At 36.2% G+C, this 25,598-nt stretch overlaps 1 protein-coding gene across 16 annotated transcripts in view; it reads right to left on the bottom strand.

Moving 5' to 3' along the window:
• The window catches only part of CFAP299 (cilia and flagella associated protein 299), a 628,121-nt gene that overhangs the window by 62,634 nt on the left and 539,889 nt on the right, over nucleotides 1-25,598 (bottom strand). The gene's annotated exons all lie outside the window — the stretch shown is intronic.

The following is a 25,598-nucleotide window of genomic DNA, read 5'->3' as shown; positions in this document are numbered from 1 at the left end:
GAAAAATAAATATTAAAAATTAATATGCATTAATATAGGTAATATGTAATATTATATAATAACAAAAATTGACAAATACATTTCAGAAAATATTTGGGGCAGTTTAGTTTCAAGATAGATGAACTGGATCATAGTCTATATAACAATGTAAGACACCTGTGTGATTAAAATTCTTGCAAAAAAGATTAGATTTAATCATTCTCAAATTATTTAAATACACATTTATGACAATGTTGCATAATTTCCTGGTTTTAACACTCTAGGAACTAGGAATTAGTATTATATTCCCCAGGGAGTCAAGAAGAGAAGTGATGCAATTTGAAGTATTTCTTCCAACTTAGATTCTTCAGGGTCTTAAGAGTATTCAGGGTATTAAGAGACTGTTTACTGGAAGGCAAGCTAAGTCACCTCTTTTCATTCAAAACAAATTAATCATTTCTTTCAGGCTGTATTTTCCAATAATATGTTTCCCAGGGATTGAGGAAATTATGTAAATGTGAGAGGTTACCATAGGCCAGCATGATGTGACGTATTCTAGCGCTACACCCATATGAAGTTGCCCCCATTTCACAAACCAGGCAAGGATACTAGGGGAGGTCAACTGGCATTGATAAGGCCCTGCAACTAATATGTTATAGGACTAATATTTCAACCCAGATTTGTGTGTTTCAAAGCACACGTGTGTTCTTTCTACTGTTCAACATTGCTTTCATTTTATCCTTTTTTTTTTTTTTGCTTGATCTATGGATACTTCCTATTTTTTCCATGTCTTGTTTTATACCTACTTGTCAAAAATTAATATACTGCAATATGAGTTGTAAAAATTATATTAATTTCACATATTTTATTCCTATTAGCACATTCCTAATATTATCTTAATATCTTCACATATTAACATGTTTCTGATATGCCTAGTATTATCCTATTTCTGGGTTGCTTTGCCTTTTATTATTCCTTATTCATTTTTAAAGAGTAGATTTCATTGATTAAGCCCACTTTGAATTATAGTGTTTTCTGGGGCATCAATTTTTGTGCTATTATCTGAAAACGTAATGTTTACCTTCAAGTTTTTCAATACTTAGGAAGAACTCACTACATTGACCATATATTTACATCATTGGGGGCATATTAATGAGAACTATTTTCTCTCTTTTCCTACTATTTTCCTATGGCCAAGACAGGAATATCTTCCCTTTCTGAGGCACTTTCTCAGTTAGGAAAAGTGGTTTTCTAACCAGCTTTGTCTGTTTAGTCTGTCCTCCCCAAGAGAGCAAGAATGGCTCCATGATTGGTGAATAGAGGAAAGGAGCTGAGAATTCATGGTTCTTTTGGTCCTTACATTAGCTAGCCTTCCAAAGTACAGTTTATCATAGTAGGCTCAGCCCCCAGTAGGGTAATGGTAAGGTAATAGCCTATAGCAGTGGTGATAAATTCAATTCAGTAGTGAAAGTATTAGTAGCCAATCTGACTGTGCACCCAAGCTATATTCTCAAATTCCATAATAAAGAAGATAATTTGACCTTCATCTTACTGGCTGTTCAGTTAAAAGATTGCTAAGTTGGAATAGAGGAGATAGGTGTGGTTCTAAACCTTTTATTTGTCTCCCTAAATAATTATTTCTGAGATATATAGATATAGATAATTCCAATAAAATGCTTGAGTTATAGCTGTGCTTGCAGTGGCATGATTTACATCACACATTCCCGTCTTGTTACTCAGATCTCAAGTTAAAAGCTTTATTAAAGTTCAGGCAGACTGTATACATGTATATATGTATAAACTCTTTATATTAAAAAAGTTAATTTGTATAGCACAAGGTACTTTTGATGAGCAATTTAGATTGTCAATACTTTTGTTCTTCTAGGCAAGGATGGGAAACAGGTTAAATTTCCATGTCAATCCTAAGGGCTGATAATTATTAGTATTTAATAAGGACAACTGACATTTATTCAATAATTACCATGTACTGAATATTGTATTAAGCCTAGTGAATATATTATCTCATTTAATCCTATCACCAACCCCATGAAGTAGGTACAAAATGATCAAATTTTATACATGCAGAGCCCAGGTGATCCTAAAGTGTACTTATATATAAAAATGAAGGACTGGATTTAAAAGATACTAAAAAGTGGATTTGATGTTGTGAAGGGGATGTCAACAAAATGAGAGCACAGGATTACTCTCAGATTTCTGGTTTGAATTCCTTAGTGGTTAGAATTATTTACCAGGATATAAAATACAAGAGAAAGAAGGAGTTGGGGGGAGAAGAGAGGTTCAGTTTTGGAGATGTTGAACTTGAAATTCCTGTGAAACATCCAAGAAAATGAAAGCAAAGATCTTAGTTTGTGCTTTTACTGCCCTATTCCAATACCTCCTCTCAGCCCATACCTGATGCATGGTAGATGCTGAATACACATTAACTGAATCAATAGATAATAAATGAGATTCTGAACTTTACAGAGTTTTCTAAGATGAAGTAACAGATTCGGAAGCAACGGTGGTAATGATTCAAAGAGGTGGCTGAGATGGGCAATGGAGAAGAACATAGAGATAACAATGAAATCTGGGAACATCAGTCTTACAGGGAAGGAAGAGGAATCAGCAAAGGACAATTAAAAACAGTCATCTGAAGCATCAAAAAGAATCTGGAAAAAGTTATTTTGTTGAAAGACTGAAGAGATGATCATATATGATGAGAGAGCACTTTAAGAAAGATGAGAGTGCCAGTGCTTCTTAAATTATATGAGGTATGAGAGTCCATCAAAACTTGTACTCAAAAAGATATTACAGGAAGAGCAGTTACAGTGGTGGGAGCAAAATTTAGATTGTAGAGAATTTAAGGGATAATAAGAACAGATTACAGAATAAAAATAATGTCTTTAAGAATTTGGTTGTGAAGCTAACAAGATAACTAGGATAATACTAGAGAAATAAAAAATTAAGGTACCACCTCCTTCCTTAAGATGGAATATTTTGAGTGTGTTTTTTATGGTATGAAGAGGGAAAAGTAGAGAAAACAAAATCCTAAAGAGGCAAGAGATATAAAAAATATGTCATAAAAAGTCATCTGAGCAGATGTATCTAATAAGCAACAGCACTATGGTATTCCTTTATCCATATAGGATAATTTGATTATAGTAAGAGCCCTACATATTATTTATTGCTACTCCTATTATATAGATGAAAAATCTGAAGCCAAGAGAAGATAATTACATTTTTTAAGTTAACATACTTAGTTAATACTAGAATACAGTCTTAAACCCAGACTACAGAAGCTAAAACAAGTGCTCTTTAAAAAAAATATTTTATTGTGGTAAGAATGCTTAACAGGAGATTTACCCTTTCAATAATTTTTTAAGTGTATAATACCTTAGCTATAGCTACAATGACTACAGGTATAATATTATACAGCAGATCTCTATAGCTTGTTCATCTTGCTCAGCTGAAATTTTATGCCTGTGTATTATTAACTCCTCAATTCCTCATTCCCTCAGTCCCAGGCAACTACTATTCCATTCTGTAATTCTATTAATTTGACTGTTTAGATACCTCACATAAGAGTAATTATAGAGTATTTGTCTTTCTGTGACTGGCTTATTTCACTTTGCATAGTGTCCTCAAGGTTTACCCACGTTGTCACATATTGCAGAATTTCTTTTTTAAGGCTGAATGAATATTCCCTGGTATGCGTATATCACATTTTCTCTATACATTGATCTGTCCATATACATTTAGGTAATTTCCACATCTATGAATAGATTCTTTTAGACTGCAGATAGTTTTTTGTTTGCTTGGGTTTTGTTTTTAGATTCATTCAGCCACTCTATATCTTTCTATTGGGGAGTTTAACCCATTAACACTTAAAGTAATTATCAATAGGAAAAAGTTATTCTTGTCACTTTATTGTTTTCTGTTAGTCTTGGGGTCCTTTGTCTTTTCCTCTCTTGCTGTCTTCCTTTGCGTTTTGTTGATTTTTTAAAAGGACGTAGTTTGAATACTTTTTTCTTTTGCTTATCTTCTCTAAGTATTATTTTGTAGTTATCTTGGGGTTCACATAGAATATCTTACAGTTGCAATAGTCAATTTTAAGCTGATAGTCAAATTTCAAGCTTAAGTTCAATTATATACATAAAATTTATACTTTAACCTCTCCTCCTCATGCACTGTATATTATTGTTGTAATAGTTTACATCTATTCATAATGTATATTTTTACTGTTATTTTTACTTTATCTTTGAACTTTTATAGTAGAATATGAGTTATTTATCCACTACCATGACAGCAATATACTATTCTGTATTTGTTTATATATTTATCTTTATCAATGAGTTTCATACTTTCTTACACTATCATATTTCTGTTTAGCATCCCTTCACGTCAGCTTTTAGCATTTCTTGTAAGACAGATCTAGTGGTGACAAACTCTCAGATTTTCTCTGCGTGAAAAGTCTTCATCTGCCCTTCATTTTTGAATGACAGTTTTGCTGGGTATGGTTTACTAGCTACCTCTTTTTTTTTCCCCCACCACTGTGAATATATCATCCCACTCCCTTCTGGCCTGCAGGATTATTGCTGAAAATGTGCTGTTTTATATGGAAAGTGCCTTGGATATGACATCACTTTTCTCTTGTTTCTTTCAAAATTATCTGTCTTTGACTTTTGACAATCTAATTATAACATGTCTTAATATGGATTTATTTGGATTTATGTAATTGGTATTCTTTCAGCCTTTTGGTTCTGGATGTCCATTTTCTTCCTCAGATTTGGAAAGTCTTCAGCCATTGTTTGTTTGAATAAATTTTCTGGTCTTTTATCTCTCTCTTCTTCTGGGAATTCTATAATGTATGATATCCATTAGTCCATTAAGTTTTCTTCATTATTTTTTATTCTGTTTTCTTTTTGCTCCTCTGACTTAACTATCCTTGAGTTCACTGATCCTTTCTTCTGTTTGATCTAGTGTAAAGGTGAAAACCTCTGTTGATTTTTTTTTTAGTTCAGTTATGTTCTTTAGCTCCATGGTTATGGTTTCTGTTTTGTACTTTTTAATATTTTCTATCCTTTTGTTGAATTTCTCACTTTGTTCATGTATTGGTTCTCTTGACCTCAGTGAGCATCTTTATGACAATTATTTTGAATTATCTTTAAGGTAAATCATATTACTCCATTTCTTTAGGGTCATTTGCTGGAGAGTTATTTTGTTCTTTTTTGAACATCTTTGCTTGATTCTTGATTTTCCTTGACTCTCTCCATTGATGTCCATATATTAGACAAAGCTGGCACTTCTCCAAATGTTCATGGACTGGCCTCATAAAGAAAAAGACCTCCACTAATCAGCCTGGCTAGAATTTCTAGAGGCCTCTTCTAAAATTTTCTTCCCCAGAAAGAAGCAAGCAGCTGTGGGTTTTGTCTACTTCCCTGTAATGAGAGAAAGCAGAATATATCGTGTCTCCCAGCCCAAGTCACTGTCTCCATTCTTCCCAAGGTAGATAGACCATGCTGGTCCCATCGGAGCTTAAAGACTGGAAAGATAGGAACCAGTCTTCTAGGGAGCCCCATCAGAAAAGTTGGGAGTCTGGATACACTAACCAACTCCTTCCTCCCTCGGTGAAAAGATGAAAACTAGGAGTTTCTTTTTGGTCATAAGGTGCTATGTCAGGAGTGAGAATTACAGCAAGAGGGTGTCCAAACCTCTCTACTGGGTTTGGTCAAGCTGGTTTTACATTTGTCTGAGGTGCAGGAGCATTTTAATTACTTTCTGGATTTCTCGCAAAGGAAATCTGAGAATTGTTGCTGAATCTCTATTTGCAAGGGGAAAGAGAGTCCACAGATTCTTACTCTACTACCTTTCTGATGTCACTAATTCAAATGGTCTTTATGTGTTATTTCTTTATTACTTTTAAGAGACAAAGTTCTTATCAATGAAAAATGAATTAATGTATATCTTAAGTTTAATTCTACTCCCTTTAAGCCACCTATACCCAGATCTACACTCTAGATATTGTCATAACTCATAACTCTTGTTGAATTCTTATTGTCTATTAGTATTTTTTGTTAGTTCATCTATACTACTGTCTTACTTCATTAAGGCCTTGAATTACTTGGCTCATCCTTTTAATCTTAATTTACAACGACTTATTTCCTTACTTCTTTATTTACCCATGATTCACAAGATACTTGCCAGTTGTCACAACTTTATTGCTCAACTGACCCTATTTATATTGAAAAATACCAGTTCAAAGTTGATTCAAATGTTTGTCTTCTCTGTTCCTCCATATGGTCTTCTGACAACTCTTGTTGAAACAAGTGTGCCACTGATGTAATTCTAAGTTCCAAATCTCTAACCTCTGTTGGATTTTAGACACTGCAGAGAAATATCTTACATTTCTCTAGTTACCTTCTTTACCATTCATTATATTGTTCATACCTCCTATTCCTCCAGAGTCTCAGATGACTTTACCTCTTACTTTATTAGGAAAATAAAGGACAGTAAAATAGAAATAAATAAAACAGGATAAATATCCTGTTCCATCAGTAGCAAATTTTATATTGACTATGTCTCCTACCTTCTTCCATTCAACTCACAAGAATAGTTGTCCCTCTTCCTTTCCCAGAAAAGATCATACCCATGTATGTTTGAAATTCCACCCCTTATTGTCTCTTTTGTTACTCAAATAATTATCTAATTTTTTCTGATATCAAATTCATCTCACTATGAAATCTTCCCCAGGACCAACAAACATGCCAGTGATCCCAATAAAACAAACAAAAAAAAAAAAAAAGAAAGAAAGAAAGAAAGAAAGAAAGAAAGAAAGAAAGAAAAGAGAAGAAAAGAGAAAAGAAAAGAGAGAAAAGAAAAAAAAAAGAAAGAGGGAAGCAGGGGGAAAGGAAGGAAGGAAAAATGGAAGGAAGGAGGAAAGGAAGGAAAGAAAAAGAGAGTAGAAAGAAAGATTAAGGAAGAAAAGAATAGAAAGAAGAGGAATAAGAAAGAGAAAGGGAAGAGAAAGAGATTAAAAAACTTCCCCAAATTCAGATTTTCTTCAGGCTGTCACATCTTTCTGCTAGACATTATAATTAAACACATCTTCTCCATGCCAATTTACCCCATTTCCTGCTCCATCTCAGTTTTCTCACCTGAACTAATAATCCACACCACCTGCTTAATTGTACTTACTGGGATAAATGATAGACTCCTCAATCTCAACATATCAAAATATAAATTTTCCTTTCCACCTTCCAAACTTATTTATTCTTGCTTGCTCTCTATATCAATAAGTGACACTCAATAAATGTTTATTGATTAAAGAATTGATACATATATATCCATCTCTACTATTATTATTATTATTATTAAAATGATTTCACTTTCCTCTGATTTGAAGTTCAGAAGGTTAACCAGAAATTTCAAAGTCTCTTTACAATGCTAATATTCCAGTATAAAAGTCTCTTTTGATTCAATGAGCTCTTATACATTTTGATTTATGTCTCGGTGTTCACAACTTGAAAATACTTATAGGAAAGTCTAAACTTTCCTATTTGTAACAGATAGAAGAACTTATGAGGTAATTTAGGTACAATGATTTAAGCTTTTGGAATGAAAGAACAATTTTCCTTTTACTCTCTATGACAAAAATCCTGAGGATTCGGCATTTTAGTGTATAGGTATGAGTGTACTTATAAGCAACTTACACAAATAAATTGTAATAATAAAATGAAATCTGTGGAAAGTCTGCTTATTAAGTGATAAGGGAAATTTGTGTATGTTTTTGGAGACAATTACCTGTTTGTCATTTATTTTACATGGTAACTGTTGATGCCAGAGAAAATATTCTCATGACATCACAGGGCAACAGAGCTTTGGACCACCAGGGGGAGTAAATTTCAAAGCCATTGTCCATGATACCTTGTTTGGCCTGGTTTTGCTCACTACTTTCCTTCAAATGTAATGGAAGGGGCATACTTATGGAAATTATGAAAGCACAAAATGGACAATGTTATTGAAGATTTGAAAGATGAACATAATAATACATTTAAAGGCAAGCTAAGGCCTTAGGGTTGAATATAGAATAAACATAATGATTGTGCAGTCACCATATGTAAAGCATAGCAGTATGTAAAGAATAAAGATAAAATCACTACCACATAAACATGAGAGTTGATATCACAGAGAACACATCACTAGAATTGAAGCTATTATCATCTCAGGGATTTTCCCCATGAATACAATCAACAATTTATAATAATTAGGAAGGAGTTTTGTTTTAAACTCCATTAATAATGAAATCTTTTTGGGTTTTATACAGTTGGACTAGTAGGCTTTCACAGTACTTAAGACTTACATATGGTTATAAAATTAAAGCACATTCCCTTTGAGATAAAAAGAAAGAAGGTACATTTATAAAATATAATTTGTTGGATAGAGAAATGCTCATATTTAAAGGAAATTTATGAAAATAGAAATAAGATTAAAACCCTACAAAACTAGTTTTGTTAAGATTTTATTGAAAAATGAAAAAAACAGGAGGTTTCATATCAATCACAGAGACATTTAGGTGTTAAACATTATTGTCTCCTTTTCTTTAATCTCAGTGTAGACATCCTGTAAGTAAGATGACCTTATAATTCTACTGTCCAAACTATAACCCTCTCAGAAAAGATAGAGATTGCTACTAATTTTGCCAAGACAACAAGAGTAAGCTCAGATGATGCTGGACAAACCAAGTGTGTGGTCGACACACCTAAAAATCTAAACATTTTAGAGTTGATTTATCCAGTGTTTATGTAAAATGTCTCCAAAGTTTTGACATAGATTTGCCAAAGACATGATAAAGATGTTTAAACAATGCTAAAGCATATTTTCTTATGGTTGCTCTTTTTAAAAAAATGTTATCATTGGGACACCTGGGTGGCTCAGTGGTTGAGCATTTGCCTTTGGTTCAGGGAGTAATCCCGGAATCCTGGGATTGAGTCCTGCATTAGGCTCCCTGAATGGAGCCTGTTTCTCTCTCTGCCTGTGTCTCTGCCTCTCTGTGTCTCTCATGAATAAATAATAAAATATTTTTTTAAAATGTTATTGCTGTGGAAAAATTATATGAAATAGCAATTGTGGCATAGAAACATGAAATTTAATCTAAAATAATAAACATTCAACATACAGAATGGGAGAAGATATTTGCAAATGACATATCAGATAAAGGGCTAGTATTAAAGATCTATAAAAAATTTATGAAACTCAACACCCAAGAAACCAACAATCCAATCATGAAATGGGCAGAAGACAAAAAGAAATTTAACCAAAGAAGACATACATATGGCCAACAAGCACATGAGAAAAATGCTCTGCATCCTTGCTATCAGGGAAATACAAATCAAAACCACAATGAGATACCACCTCACAACAGTGAGAATGGGGAAAATTAACAAGACAGGAAACAACAAATGTTGGAGAGGATGTGGAGAAAAGGGAACCCTCTTGCACTGTTGGTGGGAATGTGAACTGGTGCAGCCACTCTGGAAAACTGTGTGGAGGTTCCCCAAAGAGTTAAAAATAGACCTGCACTATGACCCAGCAATTGCACTGCTGGGGATTTACCCCAAAGATACAGATGCAATGAAACACCGGGACACCTGCGCCCCAATGTTCATAGCAGCAATGTCCACAATAGTCAATCTGGAAGGAGCCTCGGTGTCCATCAAAAGATGAATGGATAAAGAAGATGTGGTCTATCTATACAATGGAATATTACTCAGCCATCAGAAAGGACGAATACCCACCATTTGCTTCCATCTGGGTGGAACTGGAGGGTATTATGCTGAATGAAGTAAGTCAATCGGAGAAGGACAATCATCATATAGTTTCACTCACATGGAGAATATAACGCATAGTGAAAGGGATTATAAGGGAAAGGAGGGAAACTGAGTGGGGAAAAATCAGAGAGGGTGACAAAACATGAGAGACTCCTGACTCTGGGAAACGAACAAGGGGTAGTGGAAGAAGGGTGGGGCGGGGGGTGGGATGATGACTGGATGACGGGCACTGGGTGTCCGTTCTGAGTGTAATGGGGATGAGCACTGGGTATTATATACTATATGTTGGCAAATTGAACTTCTTTTTAAAAAAAGGTAAAACAAACAAACAAACAAACAAACGAAAAAAACCAACACATATTTATTTTTCAAATAATATCAAAGTAGCAAAACACTCTACAAAAACTAATTTTCTGGACTACCAGATTCCTTGAAAAATAAATGTTTGATCAATTATTTTGGTTGGTAAGAATATGGAATCTAAAGTTTAGTGTTGCCATAAGTTACCATATATTCATTAGCACACGTTCATTACCGTGTACTGTTGGGCCGGCAGCATCAAGGGGCATCCGCAGGAACCAACAAAATGGCGGTGCTCCCTCCATCTTGTCACCCTCGCCTTGGGATTTTCCTGCCACTAGGAGACGCCCAAAGGCACGTCATCATGGGGAAAATAGGACCTATGCAGGGAACCGAAACCAAACCTGACCTAACCCTGTACCATAAATAGACATAAGCAGCTATCACCCTACACCCACACCTCCCTACCCTTCCCTGTAAAAGCCTGCCTGTATCATCCCCACACACGACCTCCCCGTCTCACTCCCTTGCCCTCGTGGGCCGCGGAACCTCACCTGAGAGCGCTTCCATTAAAAGCTTGCCTCTACCCACCTTTGCCTGGCCTCTCCATTTCATTCCACTACCAACCAGATCAAACCTGACATATTGTATCTCTAAATTCAATCAGCTATTTAATAAATGCTTATGCCAGTTAGGAAAATATAGATAACTGTTGAACACACTTGTAAGTATTAAAATAATTGAGGCCGTTAAAAGCCCTGATGACTGATAGTCTAAGTGGTCATTCAGTTCAATTTAACAGAATTTGGAGCATCTGTTTTGTGCCAGGAATAGTCCTCTGAGTGTTTAACTATAAAACACACACACACACACACACACACACACACACACACACACACCAGGAAAACAGTTCTTATCTTCAAGGAACTCAGAGTCTATGGGAAATCAGAACTGTGAACAAAAGATTATAGTACCACATGAAAAATGATGCAGTAGAAATTTATGTGAGGTCTTTTGCAGCTGTAGGGGTCAAAAAAGAATATATGTCTTGGTCAAATATATTTCTAGTGAGATTTTCCTGATGGAAAGCAATAGGGCCAAGCATTGTAGGCAGAAAGGAGAGTAAAAAGCAGATTTGATAGGAACTGAAACATGTACATAGAACAGCGCTCACCATCACAAAGAATTTTCAGTCATACCCTGAGAGGTAAGACAGAAGGTACGTTGCTGTGGGTTGAAAATTAAATATGAAATATGATTCTTAATGGTCTCCTACTAAATGCAGAAACTTTGTATGTGCCTTCCTTCTGGGGACAGAGTGTGCTCAGTGAAGGAAGCAAGGAGAGCTAGTAAGGCTGGCTCTCCTATTATTTTAAGGCACAGGGATAAGAGGGGGAGCTCACTGAGGGCAGGCCATGACTCCTTCAATTTTCACTTGTGCCAGAAGGCAAATTAGCACCTGTGTGGCATGCTCACTCACCATGGGGCTCTGAACCAGAAGTGTGCTCTCAAGTGGATGGACTGGTTGTAGAAAGCACTGAGGGAATGGTGAATGGAATATAATACCTAGGATACTTGACTAATTGTAATAAATTCTCAAGGGTAGAGAATAATATAGCCCAATGGGGAAGATTTCTTAGGTCCCCACCAAAGAGCTTCTTGTACAGAGGGATCCTTCTTACAGGAAGAAGTTCTGAGGATGTCATGCCTGTTTCCATACTCTTAAACTGTTCTCTGGCCTCCTCACTGGGGGTCCCAGCCCTCTGATGGGGCATCTAGAATTTCCAGCCCCCAGGCAGTGAGAAAGGTGTGGGTGATAGTAACAGATAAACACATTACCATATTTCTTCCACAATAGGGCTATGGAAATAAATTTATGACTTACCCAAAGCATTTTCTGATTTTTCAATCAGAGGAATTATTAGAAACATTTTGGAGCACCTCTCAGTTGCAAATCCTAGAAAGAAAACCTAAAGGTCAAGCAAGAATTTTGCTAGCTAGTCCTATAGCAATTGGGCTATGTGGCCATTTGTAGTAAAGAGATTGAAGAAGCAGCGCTTTCTCAAAGCAGAGACTTGAATGGATGGTGCAGGGATGGGGTGGGCAATCACAGAGAGCCCTTCCTTGCTTTCATTCTCTTCCTGATATTATCGAAACAACTGCTGCTAATGCTGTTTTACATTGATGTAGTGGTTTATCATTTACAAAGAACTTTCACCTTTATACTATTTTTTAACATCCAAAACAATCATGTGAGATAGATAGGTTATATATGTATGTATATGCTAGTATTATTATTAAATTATCACTTTATAGAAAAGAAAATTAGCAGAATGTTCTAGATATCATGCAGCAAAATCAGCATTCAATCTATGATTTTAAGCTGATTATTTCATTGTTTGTCTGCTAACTAGTCCTCTGTGTCAGGTTTCTTAGGCTAGGGCAATAGTCTTATATCCCATGAAAGTAGTAAAAATTCTTCCTTGGGAGCAAACCAGAAGGAGGAAGGCAAGGAATAAATTCCAAATAGAGACTTTTTGAGCCAAATTGTCCTTTTATGGTAAAAAAAAAAAAAAAAAACGTAGTCATAAAGAAAGAGTTGTTTCATCTCAGGGAGAGGAGGACAGAGAATTGCATACAAATGTAGGAGGAGGTAGGACAAGGACAGAGCCACAAGAACCAAGAGGAATAGAAGATATGAAAAAGTAATGGGGAAATCCTCATTGTCAAATGCAAGCAAGGAATGAGAAAAGGCCTAACATGGTGATTATTATTAGTAACTTTCCTCTTAAGGGCTAGCATGTATTTATCTTAAGCTAAGGAGATTATGTAGATAATCTTTGCTGTTTCTATTGAATTATAAGATTAAAATTCTGTTCTCTAAAAATAACAAACATATTAAAAATACAAACATTCTTTGATCTGTCGTATTCTTTCTATCCTGGAATGTCTTGGCAACTCAAATTTTGTGAATATGAAAATATTCAGACCTACTGCATCAGCAAGCTCATCATTCATTTTTACATTATGAATATTAAGATGCTCTTTCAGTTTACTGATCTTTCTATGAATAGCCACAAAATCTGTGTTGCAATTACCACACTTTTCTTTCATATCTGTAGAAAAACTTTGGGAATTATATTTTTTTACTCATAACCGTGTGCCAAGTAAAGGCTTTCATTAAAAGCCAGGCTAGCATATTGGAAGAGAGAATCTAAGCTCCTAGAGATCAGGTAGGGAAATTGGGAAGAAAACACTGGGTGTAGGTATGTTGTAAGAGATACTGACCGCTCCTCCAGGCTCAGGTTGGATAGGTGTGCTTTGAGGTGAAACAGCTCTGAGTTTGTGTAAGCTAAAAGAGATATGCAATAGTCATATTATAAGTGAATATTCTGAAAAAAGTTTGGCAGTGTGGAGCTGTGATGGACCAGCATGAAGCTGGAGGTGAGAATATGGAGATATATTAGCCCTACGTCATTAAAATGCCTTTCTTAAGTGGTCAGGAGTTTTAGTAGGCAGGTACATTATCAAGTTTTGATGGTGCTTGTCTGGGAAACAGGATCATTTGGTACTACAAGGAAGACGATTTTGAGAGGCTCGATGTTCTTGTGTTTAAATCACAACCCTCTAGAAAGGGAAGGCACTTGACCTGGTAGGTGCCTAGGTTTTTAATAGGGATAACTTGTTATATCATATTGGAAATGATTTTGTGAGTTTGTGTCTTTCAAAAGATAGCAACTAAGACTTACCTCTTGGAAATTGGTAGATGTGACATTGTATTGGCATTGTATCTACAAATACGTTACATTCTGTGGTAAAAGGGACTTTGCAGATATAACCTAGTTTAGAAATTGTTTGACCTTAAAATGAGAAAATCCTGGATTATCTAGGTGGGTACACAGTAACCACAAGAGCCCTTAAAAACAGCGGAGGAAGGCTGAGTAATTCAAGGCATGAGAAGGATTTGATGCATTGTTGCTGGCTTTGAGAGGCAACAGGGACTTCAGTCCTATAACTAGAAGGACGTGAATTCTTCCAGTGATCAAAATGGGCTTGGGAGAGGCCTTTTCCCCAGAATATCTAGACAGGAATCTAGGTCGCCTGACAAATTAATCTCAGCCTTGTGAGAACCTGAGAATCTAGCCATGCCATGCTAGACTTCTGATCTACTAACTATGACATACTAAATAAGTGTTATTTTAAGCTGCCAAATTTGTAGTAATTTGTACTCAGCAGTAATAAGATAATATATTAGACATTGTGGAGGCTTTGGAGTTACCTTAAGGGAGCAAGTTGAAAAAGAAATAAACATTTTATGACAGGATACTGGGATGGACCACAGGGTTAAAGTTTATTTTTAATGTTAAAAGGAATGTGACCTCATTTTGTACTCAAGATTGGGGAAGCAGGAATATAAGTTATAATTAGAATGTGATCACAGAGAAATAACAAAAATAACACTGAAACAACACAGACTAAAGAACTGGGAATCCACATAATAGAAAAACAACCTGAGGCAGAAAGAGAAGCTAAACATTTCACAGACTTTGACTTTTCTCTGGTCCACTTGGTATTTCTGTACATGATGTGGAAAGCTATCTCTAAAAAATGTCTGTCTACCTCAACTGTACAGAGCTAAGTCAAAGAAAGATGTACTGGTTTTCCTAGGACAGAATGAAAATGGGAGCAGCTATTTGTTGGGGTCCATCATGGAGATAGTAGGAAAAATCAAAGAAGAAAACATGAAGTAGAAAGAATTAGAGCTACTCATCTAGGTATCCTTCCTCAGCTGACACGTTTCTATCTAAAGGCCTTCTTCATTCAAATAATAAGGTATTTTATATTCACAAGAGAGATCATTAACTTGAACTTGTTCCATAAACTTACACAGAACTCTTTGCACTACACTACAATGCTATGTAGTTTTTTCCTTCACAACAGATTCTGCTTCTCCTTCCTTTGCCACTTTTTAGTAGCCACACAGAAGAAGCAATGTCTTATGTTTATGAGTCATGTTTTTTTTTTTAAGAATTTATAGATTCATGAGAGAGAGAGAGAGAGAGAGACAGAGACAAAGGCAGAGGGAGAAGCAGGCTCTCTGCAGGAGCCCAGTGTGGGACTTGATGCCGGATCCGGGGATCACACCCTGAGCCAAAGGCAGACACTCAACCGCTGAGGACCCAGGCATCCCATGAGTCATGAGTCATACTCATCAGTAAGTGGTACTACTATCCACCTAGTCACCTAAGATCAAAATGTGGGTCATCTCTCTTCTTCACTGCACATCCTGTCTCTCATCAAGTCTTATAGATTCTACCTCCTTAATCTCCCGGGTCTATCTGCTTCTTTCCAAATGCATCAGACACCAATCCTTTTGTGGATTAATACAATAGCTTCACAATCAGCCCTCCCTTTTGTCTTCATTCCCTCTCATCCATCATCACCTTGTAATTATGATTATCTGTTAAAATATCACATCAGATATTACTTCTCTGTTTAAAATGCTTACCTAATACCAATGGCTTTCTAAACACACTCTGTAGCTTAGCACAAGCTCTCCAAAATCTAGAAGCTGCCTCTCTGACCCTCCATGCACTGTCAACCCCAGAGTTCTCTTGAGCTTTCCCCATTATGTGCATTTTCCTCCTCCTCCTCCTCTTCCTTTTCCTCCTCTTTCTTCTTCTTCTCTTCTCCTTCTTCTTCTCCTCCTTCTTCTTCTCCCTCTTCTTCCTCTTCTTCTTCTTTTAAGATTTACTTATTTCAGAGAGAGAGCTTGGGCATGAGCAGGGGGAGAAAGAGATGGGGAGAGAAAGAGAAAGAGAGAGAGAGATTGAGAGAGAGAGAGAGAATCTCAAGTATGGAGCCCAACACTGGGCTTGATCTCATAACCCAGAGATCATGAGCTGAGCCAAAACCAAACTGAGCCACCCAGACGCCCTATGTATATTTCTTTGAACATGTCATTCCAGGCCCTGCCAGGACTTCTCTACTTGCAGACATGACATGCTGTTTTCTTTGCTGGTCTGCCCTCTCCACATTTTCCCCTCCTATCTAGCTATGTCCTCTTCAATCTTCAAATTTCATATCACATAATACCTGCCATGGGAACCTACAACCCTCAGCTAGCCTAATTTGTAATAATTGATTTACCATTCTTATTTCTCAACTGAGTTAAGGATAGGAACCAGGCTTTATCTGATTATTCCTGGAGGAGCACCACCTGGCACTTGGTTATTTCTAACAAATGTTCAGGTTATACCATGAGACTGCCATGGGGGCTGTGACTTGATCCTCAGAATCTGCTTCTCTTGCTCTTGTACCTGCTTTCACTTCCTTTCTCCTCTAGTCTTTTGCCTTGCTAAAAGCCTGGGGTGAGGATATTATCAGACACTTGTATATTAATATAAAATAATCTGTCTCTTCTTTCATTTGCCAATGCCACACATCTCTAATTGTGGGGTGTATCCTTTGTCACTTTAAGAGGAGGTATTTTTGAGTAGATGGTAAGGCAGTTTCCTAATCATTTGTCAATCATACCATACACTCAGCAACTTTTTATTTGTACAAAGCATAACTCTCTTGTCAGTATGACAGATGCATCAAACATCCCCATGGAAATTGGATAGCAGAGATCATTATTGTTGGGTAAAACACACTGCATTTAAAAATCCATTGTTTTGCCCTTAAGAAGCTGGTAAGATGTGCCTTTGATACATACCTGGACTTGATAACAAAACATAAAAAAGGTAAATCAGTAATCTTTTGTTCAGGAAAGACAGAGGCAGAAGGTTGAGAGAGAATAATATGTGCCTTAAATAACCTTAAATTATAAATTTTTTTTATGAAGTAATTAAAAAAAACTTCAATGGTCCTAAATCAAAACATCAGGAGAGGACAAAAATAGATCCTAGAAAATAAAATTGTAGCCAACAGATAATTGAAATGAGCACAGGTTTTGCTAATGGTGAAAGAAATTTGAGTAAAATAAAATGTTTTTGTCTTTCAAAATAAGGAATAATTAAAGAGACTATAATATTCCCTACCAGCTAGAGCACCGTGAGACAAGTATGCTCATTGATAGTTTGTGGGCATGCAAGCTATTCATTTTTGGAAAGCAATTTGGCAACGTGCATAACAAACTGATAAGTATTCATGTTACCTGACCCTCCAATTCCACTTCCAAGAATTACAAAGATATATATACATAAAGACTGTTCACAGGATTATTTACAATAACAATCGTTGAAATTCACCAAATTCCCATTCTAAGCAATCAGAAGGTAAAATTTGGATTTAAATTGAGTCTGAAACAAGCAGTAGAAATGATGAGTTAGTAGTGGTAAAAGGCTGAGCAGGAGGTAAGAATCTGGGGAGAACAATGGTTTTAAACAGTGGATATTGTGGTCCTTTCTTGAATTACAAAATCAATTGCAGAATGAAAATATGGAATAGTGTAGAGTAAAATAGAAATATCAAGGGCACTTCATTGGATACAGGTGAACAAAAGTTTCACAAAATATCTATTCAGTGTGTTTATTTAGAGACCCAGTTCACCTCTTGCTCCCCTTTTAAAAGAATGTATCATGAAACATTTCAAACATACCTAAAAGTAAGAGAGACTAGAATAATGAATCCCTATGGACCCATTTGCAGCTTCAGTAATTATTCAGAGAGGGCCCATTGGTGTCATTTCTTCCATCCTACAAACTCATTCCCATCAACTAGATTATTTTCAGTCAAATCTTGGACATCTTACCATTTCATCCAAAAAAACATCAGGGTGGATTCTGTGATATCGTGCTATAATAAGAAATGTATATCTGGTTTTCATCCTGTTCCTGGCACAGAGCTCCTAAAACCCTTGCAATTTCCTGAGTGACAGGGTGAAAGGTACATCTGTTGTTCTTCACAAAGAGTCCTTCCAACCATACCTGAGATTATGCTAATGAGGTGACTCTCTGTGAGGCCCCAGACAGCTTCAGGGTGGGGGCTGGTTGCCAGAGGAACTAACAACGTGATTAGCGGGTTAGAACTTTCAGCCTGACCCCTCTATCCCTGGAAAGGGGAGAGGGGCCACAGGGCTAAAGACTGAGTTAATTATTCATACCCATGTAATGGGACCTCCATAAAAAACCCTATACAATAGAGTTTGGAGAGCTTCTGGGTTGGTGAACACATTTGTGTTCCAGGAAGGTGGTGTACCTCAAACTCCACAGGAATAGAAGCTCCTATGCTTAGGGCCTTTCCAAGACATCATCCTATGAACCTCTTTCTCTGGCTCTGGCTGTTCACCTATATCTTTTATAATAATTTTTTAATGAAAACCGTGTAAACATAAGTAAATATTTCCTTGAGGTTTTCTTTTTTTTTCTTTCAAGATTTTATTTAAATTCTAGTTAGTTAACATATAGTGTTGTAGTAGTTTCAAGGGTAGCATTTGTTGTAGCAAATCATCAAGCCTGAGGGTTGGTGGTGGGTGTAGCCATTGGACAGAAGTGTGGGTACCTGGAGGATCTATTATTTGCAATCGGCACCTGAAATAAGGACAGTTTTGTAGGACTTAGTCCTTGAACCTGTGGAGTCTGGCCTTAACTCTGGGTAGTTAGTGTCAGAGTTTAATACAAGTCTGACACAAGCCACCTACAATTATGACACTACTTCAAGTCAGAAGTGTTGTAAGATTTTCCTTTAATCTTTAAAAGGTAGCTTTTAAAAACTATAACTACATTTTAAAAAAGAAAAAATATAACTACATTTTATTATCATACCTTAAACCTGCAGTATCACCAAGTACCCAGTTCGCATTCAAAGTTCACCAACTCTCCGATTTCTTTTTCTTTTTTTTTCTAGTTTATTTTTATTTATTTTTTAAATTTATTTTTTATTGGTGTTCAATTTACCAACATACAGAATAACCCCCAGTGCCCGTCACCCATTCACTCCCACCCCCCGCCCTCCTCCCCTTCTACCACCCCTAGTTCGTTTCCCAGAGTTAGCAGTCTTTACGTTCTGTCTCCCTTTCTGATATTTCCCACACATTTCTTCTCCCTTCCCTTATATTCCCTTTCACTATTATTTATATTCCCCAAATGAATGAGAACATATAATGTTTGTCCTTCTCCGACTGACTTCCTTCACTCAGCATAATACCCTCCAGGTCCATCCACGTTGAAGCAAATGGTGGGTATTTGTCGTTTCTAATGGCTGAGGAATATTCCATTGTATACGTAAACCACATCTTCTTTATCCATTCATCTTTCAATGGACACCGAGGCTCCTTCCACAGTTTGGCTATTGTGGACATTGCTGCTATTTATTTCTTTTTAAAGTATGGTTCACTCAACTCAGAATCTAAGTAAGACCCATATTTTTTTCTAGGAGTCCTGAGACTTCAACAGATGGAGGACAAAGAGCCCTTAGTGGGCACTGAGATGATTTTGAACCAATATTTGATAATTGAAAATTGGTTAATGAAAGAACAGCATAAAAACAAGATACTGGCAGCTCTTATAATTGATATTCATGCAGACTTTTCAGAGAGAAGATCAAGTGGTTAGAATATAATAAGATTCAGAGTTGTGGTAAGTATACAGTAAGAGAGCAAATGCATTCATAAACACACCTACACGTGCAGCTGACTACTTGCCAGTTATTGTCGCTTTTAAGGAAACTTCTCCTTCTTCATAGTAACTTCACAGTAAAAAGGGGCATATGTTCCTGAATCTTGATTTCCTGGCACTTAGAGCAGCATATATCCTCTATATGCTGTTTTCTGTATATCCCGAGAGATTGTAATTAAAGGCAAAAGTTAAAGGGTGTAGTGGAGGGACAGTGGTCAGTGTAGTGACAGGGTCACGGCCTGGGATGCAGTTGGATTCAACTCCAACTCCACAAACTGGAGCGGAGGCCTGAGGGTATCGGGAACCCCCCATCCCTACCTGGCTGGAGGCAAACTGTTCTTTAGCAGAAATCCTTTGTGGGGGGGGGTTGGGTAACTGAGTAATGGGCATTAAGGAGGGCACATGATGTGATGAGCACTGGGTGTTATATGCAACTGATTAATCACTGAACTCTACCTCTGAAATTAATAATATGGTATATGTTAATTAATTGAATTTAAATAAAAAAAATTTTTAAAGTCCTTTGAAGGCAAAGCCCAGAGAACCATGAAGGAAACCCTCCTTGAGATAGTGATTTTTTTCCTCTGGCATAGATTATTTAAGGAAAATGCAAATGTTTGCAGCTCTTGTCTTCCTTAGCAAGTAGCAGGCATGGAACTGATGGCCCAGCATATATCTGACCTATAGGCAATGACCTGGTAAACACATAATTTTGCCCAATAGCTGATCTCCTATCTCTTTAATATATATTTGTGCGTATGTGTGTATGTTACATTTACATATATTATATATGTTATGTTTATATGCCTACTATATTTATATTTATAATACTTAAAATATACTTACATAATTTTGTCTTCGTAACATTTTAACATTTATGACACTAAAATTACTTTGAGTTGGGAACTTAGGAAGGATTTCAATATTCTCTCTTATGCTTTGTCCTCCTCTATAGTTTACATTATTTTCCACAAGAGTAAACATTACTTTTAGAACCAAAAAGAGCAAAAGTGTTTCCTTTTAAATGGAGGAAATAGGAAACCCTTTGTTATAAGATGTATATCAAGTGGATAAATAAAGTGCTTGCTTTTCTTTTGGCTCTAAGTATCTGTCTGTGGTATGCTTTGCAAGGTTACATGAAAAATCTTGGAGTATAAATGGGGGTTGATTTTGAGAAACAGAGTATCCCTGAGGTTTTTATCTAAGACAGTAAGGACAGACATGAAATCCATCTATGAATAGTTAAGCTGTTGTGGTCCTTTCAAGAACAGTATTTGTAATTACTCTTCGAGTTTTTAGCCATGAAAGCATAAAAAAAGAATTGTACCTGTCTCCTTATCTTTTTTATATTTTAATTTGCAAGTAAAACTGAAAGCATATTTGCCACCTGTATACCTCAAAAAATATGTGCTTTTTGTAAGTATGCAAAATAATAATAGTCATTCTTCAAAAATAGCAAGCAAACCTAGTACTCCTATAATAAAGAGAATGTTATTGCTGCTAGTGTTAGAAAAAAATGACCTCCTTGGAAAATTTCATCCTCTCTTGTTGTTTTAGTTATTATTTGTATTTTAAAAGTTCCATATCTATTTCTCTGCCCAGTCATCTCAGAGATTCAGACATAGATATCGATCTCCTGTGTTCTAGATACTCTGCAAGGATTTTATTTTTTTTCATTTAAAAAAATTTATTTACATTGAAGTATAACATACAGTGTACAACACAAGGATTTAAAAATTCTATGTTACCTAGTGCTCATCATGTGTGCTTTTTTTTTTTTTACATTTTTAAATTTAGATTCAATTTGCCAACATATAGTATAACACCCAGTGCTCATCCCATCAAGTGCCCCCCTCAGTGCCTGTCATCCAGTTACCCCATCCCCCCACCCACCTACCCTTCGGCAACACTTACTAGAAGTCCTAGCCTCAGCAATAAGACAACAAAAAGAAAGAAGAGGCATTCAAATTGGCAAAGAAGAAGTCAAACTCAACCTCTTTGCCGATGACATGATACTCTACATAGAAAACCCAAAAGACTCCACCCCAAGATTGCTAGAACTCATACAACAATTCGGCAGTGTGGCAGGATACAAAATCAATGCCCGGAAATCAATGGCATTTCTATACACTGAGACTGAAGAGAGAGAAATCAAGGAGTCAATCCCACTTACAATTGTACCCAAACCATAAGATACCTTGGAATAAACTTAACCAAAGAGCTAAAGGATCTATACCCGAAAAACTACAGAACACTTCTGAAAGAAGTTGAGGAAGACATAGAGATGGAAAAATATTCCATGCTCATGGATTGGAAGAATAAATACCCCAGGCATTTTAAAAGCAACTCATCCAGAATGGAGTCCTTGATCTTCTCCCCAAACTACCGTCACCCTGAATTTTCTATTTTATATGTGCTGATTCCTATTTATTGAGACACCGGGATTTAGACTTGGGACATGTTCAATTCCTCCTTGTCCATAGCCCATTTCCATTCAGTGCCATCACTTTCCTTCCATAAATAGTTCTCACATGGGATGGGCTCCTCATCCCATCTCTCCCACCACCCTAATCCGAGTCTGGAGCAGCAGCTGGCTTGTCTCTGAGCCTCCTGTATCCTATTTATTCAATCCATCTTTTTCACAGTCCCCGATGGTGTTTCTCATTCATGGATTTAACCATGTTACTCCCTGATGCAAACCCCTTTAAATGACTCATCATCATTTAGAGGATAACCTCTGACCTTGGAAATTTGGTTTGCATGACCCTTCAGGTCTTATTGCTTTCAGTTTGAGGTTCACGCTGTAGCAACCCTGGACTGCTAATAGTTTCTTTTTCATATACCATGCTGTGTTATGCCCTAGTTCCCGGAGACCCATCAATACAGGGGACACATCAAAACCCTGACCATGCAAATGATCTGGGGTAGGCATCCATCTTTCAGCACCTGAGGTACTTGGGTTCATGTAAGAAAATTACAGCTCCCTTTAATTCTATCTGGATGGTAATCTTTGTAATAGTAGAATCTGATATTGGTCCAGAATTAATAGAAATTAATAAACTTTCCTCAAATGAATTCAATGTCCTGATTCTATGTGAACCAGATACATTTGGACTGAAACAATAGAAAATGATGTGTACCTAGTGAAGAAATAATTCAAACATATTAAATTTATGAGTCATGGACTCAGAAGAAAAACAGTTTCTTATGTAGCTTGGAAAATGAAAAAAAAAAAAAAAGCTTAACTTTAAGTAATGGATAATTCAGCTTTACCTGAGGATCTCATACTGATGGTGGAAAATGGAAAACATTGCAACAGCCTGAGACTATAATAGAAAATTCTACCCATTTGAATTATAATGTGCTGAGAACTGCGGATGATTGCATTTCTGCCTTACACATAACTGTGACCAGAGGCTAAATTCTTGAACTTCATGTACCACATTTGTCCAATAAATTGAATTACAGAGTTGCATGGTAATTCAACATGGTTATTAAAACATATAGAGACTAAAATACTGATATAATATATTGGATTATAACCTGAATTGTGGAATCTAGAAACCATCTAACCAGGAATATCTGTTTGGTAATTTGCTCCACATATAGCATGCTCTAGGAACTAATATTTAGAATTAAATGTGAATTTACTGGCATAGTAAGAAGAAAATAAATTCAGGTCCTCAAGGGTTTTGGTTTTGATGCCAAACTGTGTAATCTACAGACAGTTCCTGGCTTTTGCCCATTCACCTTATAACTAACAGTTACACATTCTGTTCTGTGGGTCTCTTCCTTTACTATCCTGATTTAAAGAGGGACTGCTACTGCTGCCAGACACCTCAACTACCATCACAGTCTACAGATCTTTTATTTGTGTGTACTTTACTTACAGATGGACGCTGTAAATAAAACTTAAATCCTCTAGGAACAATTCCCTGAACCCAGAGCTTTCCTGATTTAGTGGCTGCCCCTGAAACAACCCAAACACCAAAGTGTATGATTTGTTAGTTTCCATCATCCTCTCTTTCTTCCTTCTCCTCTTTTTCCTCTAATGAAGCTGCAACTGGGCAGCCTGCATAGTTGGTGAAGTATCCCTTTCTTTTGGGGTGGGGGAAGATGTATTATTGGCAACAAATATTAAAACTTGTAAAAAAAGTTTTACAAACCGGTATTATAAATAAAAGATAGTTACCAGTTTTCCATTAAAAGTTTACTTACACACACACCTCAGAAGTATTGGTATCATTGAATTTACCTAATTGTGATATATAACACTGTTGGGAAAATATAAATGTTTCTAATAGCCAGTTTACTAATTACTGGAATATAAATCTTATGTAAACTGGGGTCTACAAGGATAGGCTAGATGTTATTAATTCATAAATCAAAATCTATTATTTGTTAGTTTTTCCCACCAGTTTAAAGTGGGGAGAGAGGTGCCTGGCAGGCTTAGTTGGTAGAGCATGTGACTCTTAATCTTGAGTCATGAGTTCAAACCCCATGTTGGGTATAGAGATTACTAAACAAACAAACAAACAAACAAACAAAACTTAAAAAAATAAAGTGGGTAGAAGATTTGATTTATTATTCATAGCCATGGAAACAAGAAATTTATCTTATAATTACAGGCAAGGCATGTAGTAACAAAATAGATATAAGCGAAATACTTATTTTATATGTGTTGTGAAATCAACTGAATCATCATACACCAGTTACTGGGAGATTATCCAGCACCTAGCTGCCTTATGAGTGGAATAGAAAACTAGGACATAATAAGATACTGATATTTAAGGTAAATTAATTAAGAAAATCACATTTATTGGCATATTCTTATTTTGAGGCTTTTCAAAAATGTTTGCAAGGTAGCAAAGCTAGCGGTATACCACAAAGCACTGGGCAGAGTATCAAGAAATTTTATTCTAGTTCTAACTGTGTCATTAATTTGAACTACACCTTTCTCATTAACAATTTCTACATCTACTCAATCAAGCATCTGGAGTAGGTTATTTCTAGCCTGCCCCCAAAATATTGTAATTTGTGTTTTTGTCTAATGATTAATTCAGAATAGCATTAGTGAATGAGTTGATACCTCAGGAAATTGTTAGTAGAGAACAGAAAATGTGTGATGTATCCTAGAAGTTATCTGTATCATGAAACAAACATAATAATAATCTATTGTGTTTTTAAAACCTATTTGTGCTGTATGAAATCTTTCCTCAAAACACAAAAGGCTCAGATTCTTTGGGAAATGTGCCATGGAGAAGAAATGAAAACATTAGCCTGGCAACTGCTGGTGCAATAGTCACTATTGAACTGTTTGGAGGCTTGTTTTTCTGAAAGTTAGCCAAAATTCTGGTAAAGAATATGGACTGAAGTTCCCTCAAACACAATACTTTATGTGAGGCTTCCAATACTTGTGTAAGTAATTACACAGAAGAATAGCTTCCCTTGCACTATTATGATATTTCTAATTCCTTTTCAAATCTAGAAACCAATAAGCATTCAAAATCTAAAACAGAGAAAATATTATTAGTTTTTCTTTTACTAAAGTAAGATTGACATGAGGATAGGATTTCGGACAGTAATATCTTAAAAGGCAACTAAACTCATCTATATTAACCATGTCTCTTTTTGTCCAGACTCAGTTCTCCTGCTCAGATCTATTACTTGTAAAACTGTATGTTATTTTTCAACAGCCTCCAAGACATTGTCACTTGGATGTGCCTGCCTTCATCATAAAACAGAAGTCAAAACTTACTCATCATCTCCCCTTGAAAGCTAGTTTTCCTTGCTCATTTCTTTTAGTATCACCCTGGCTAGAAAGGTTGGAGTCATCAACCCTCCCCTTTCCATTTCTAATATCATTCTATCC

This window comes from Canis lupus, chromosome 33 (assembly GCF_048164855.1).
Source record: "Canis lupus baileyi chromosome 33, mCanLup2.hap1, whole genome shotgun sequence".
Classification (NCBI taxonomy): Eukaryota; Metazoa; Chordata; class Mammalia; order Carnivora; family Canidae; genus Canis; species Canis lupus.
The sequence above is the reverse complement of the archived record's forward strand: the minus strand, read 5'-3'. Positions and strand labels throughout refer to the sequence as shown.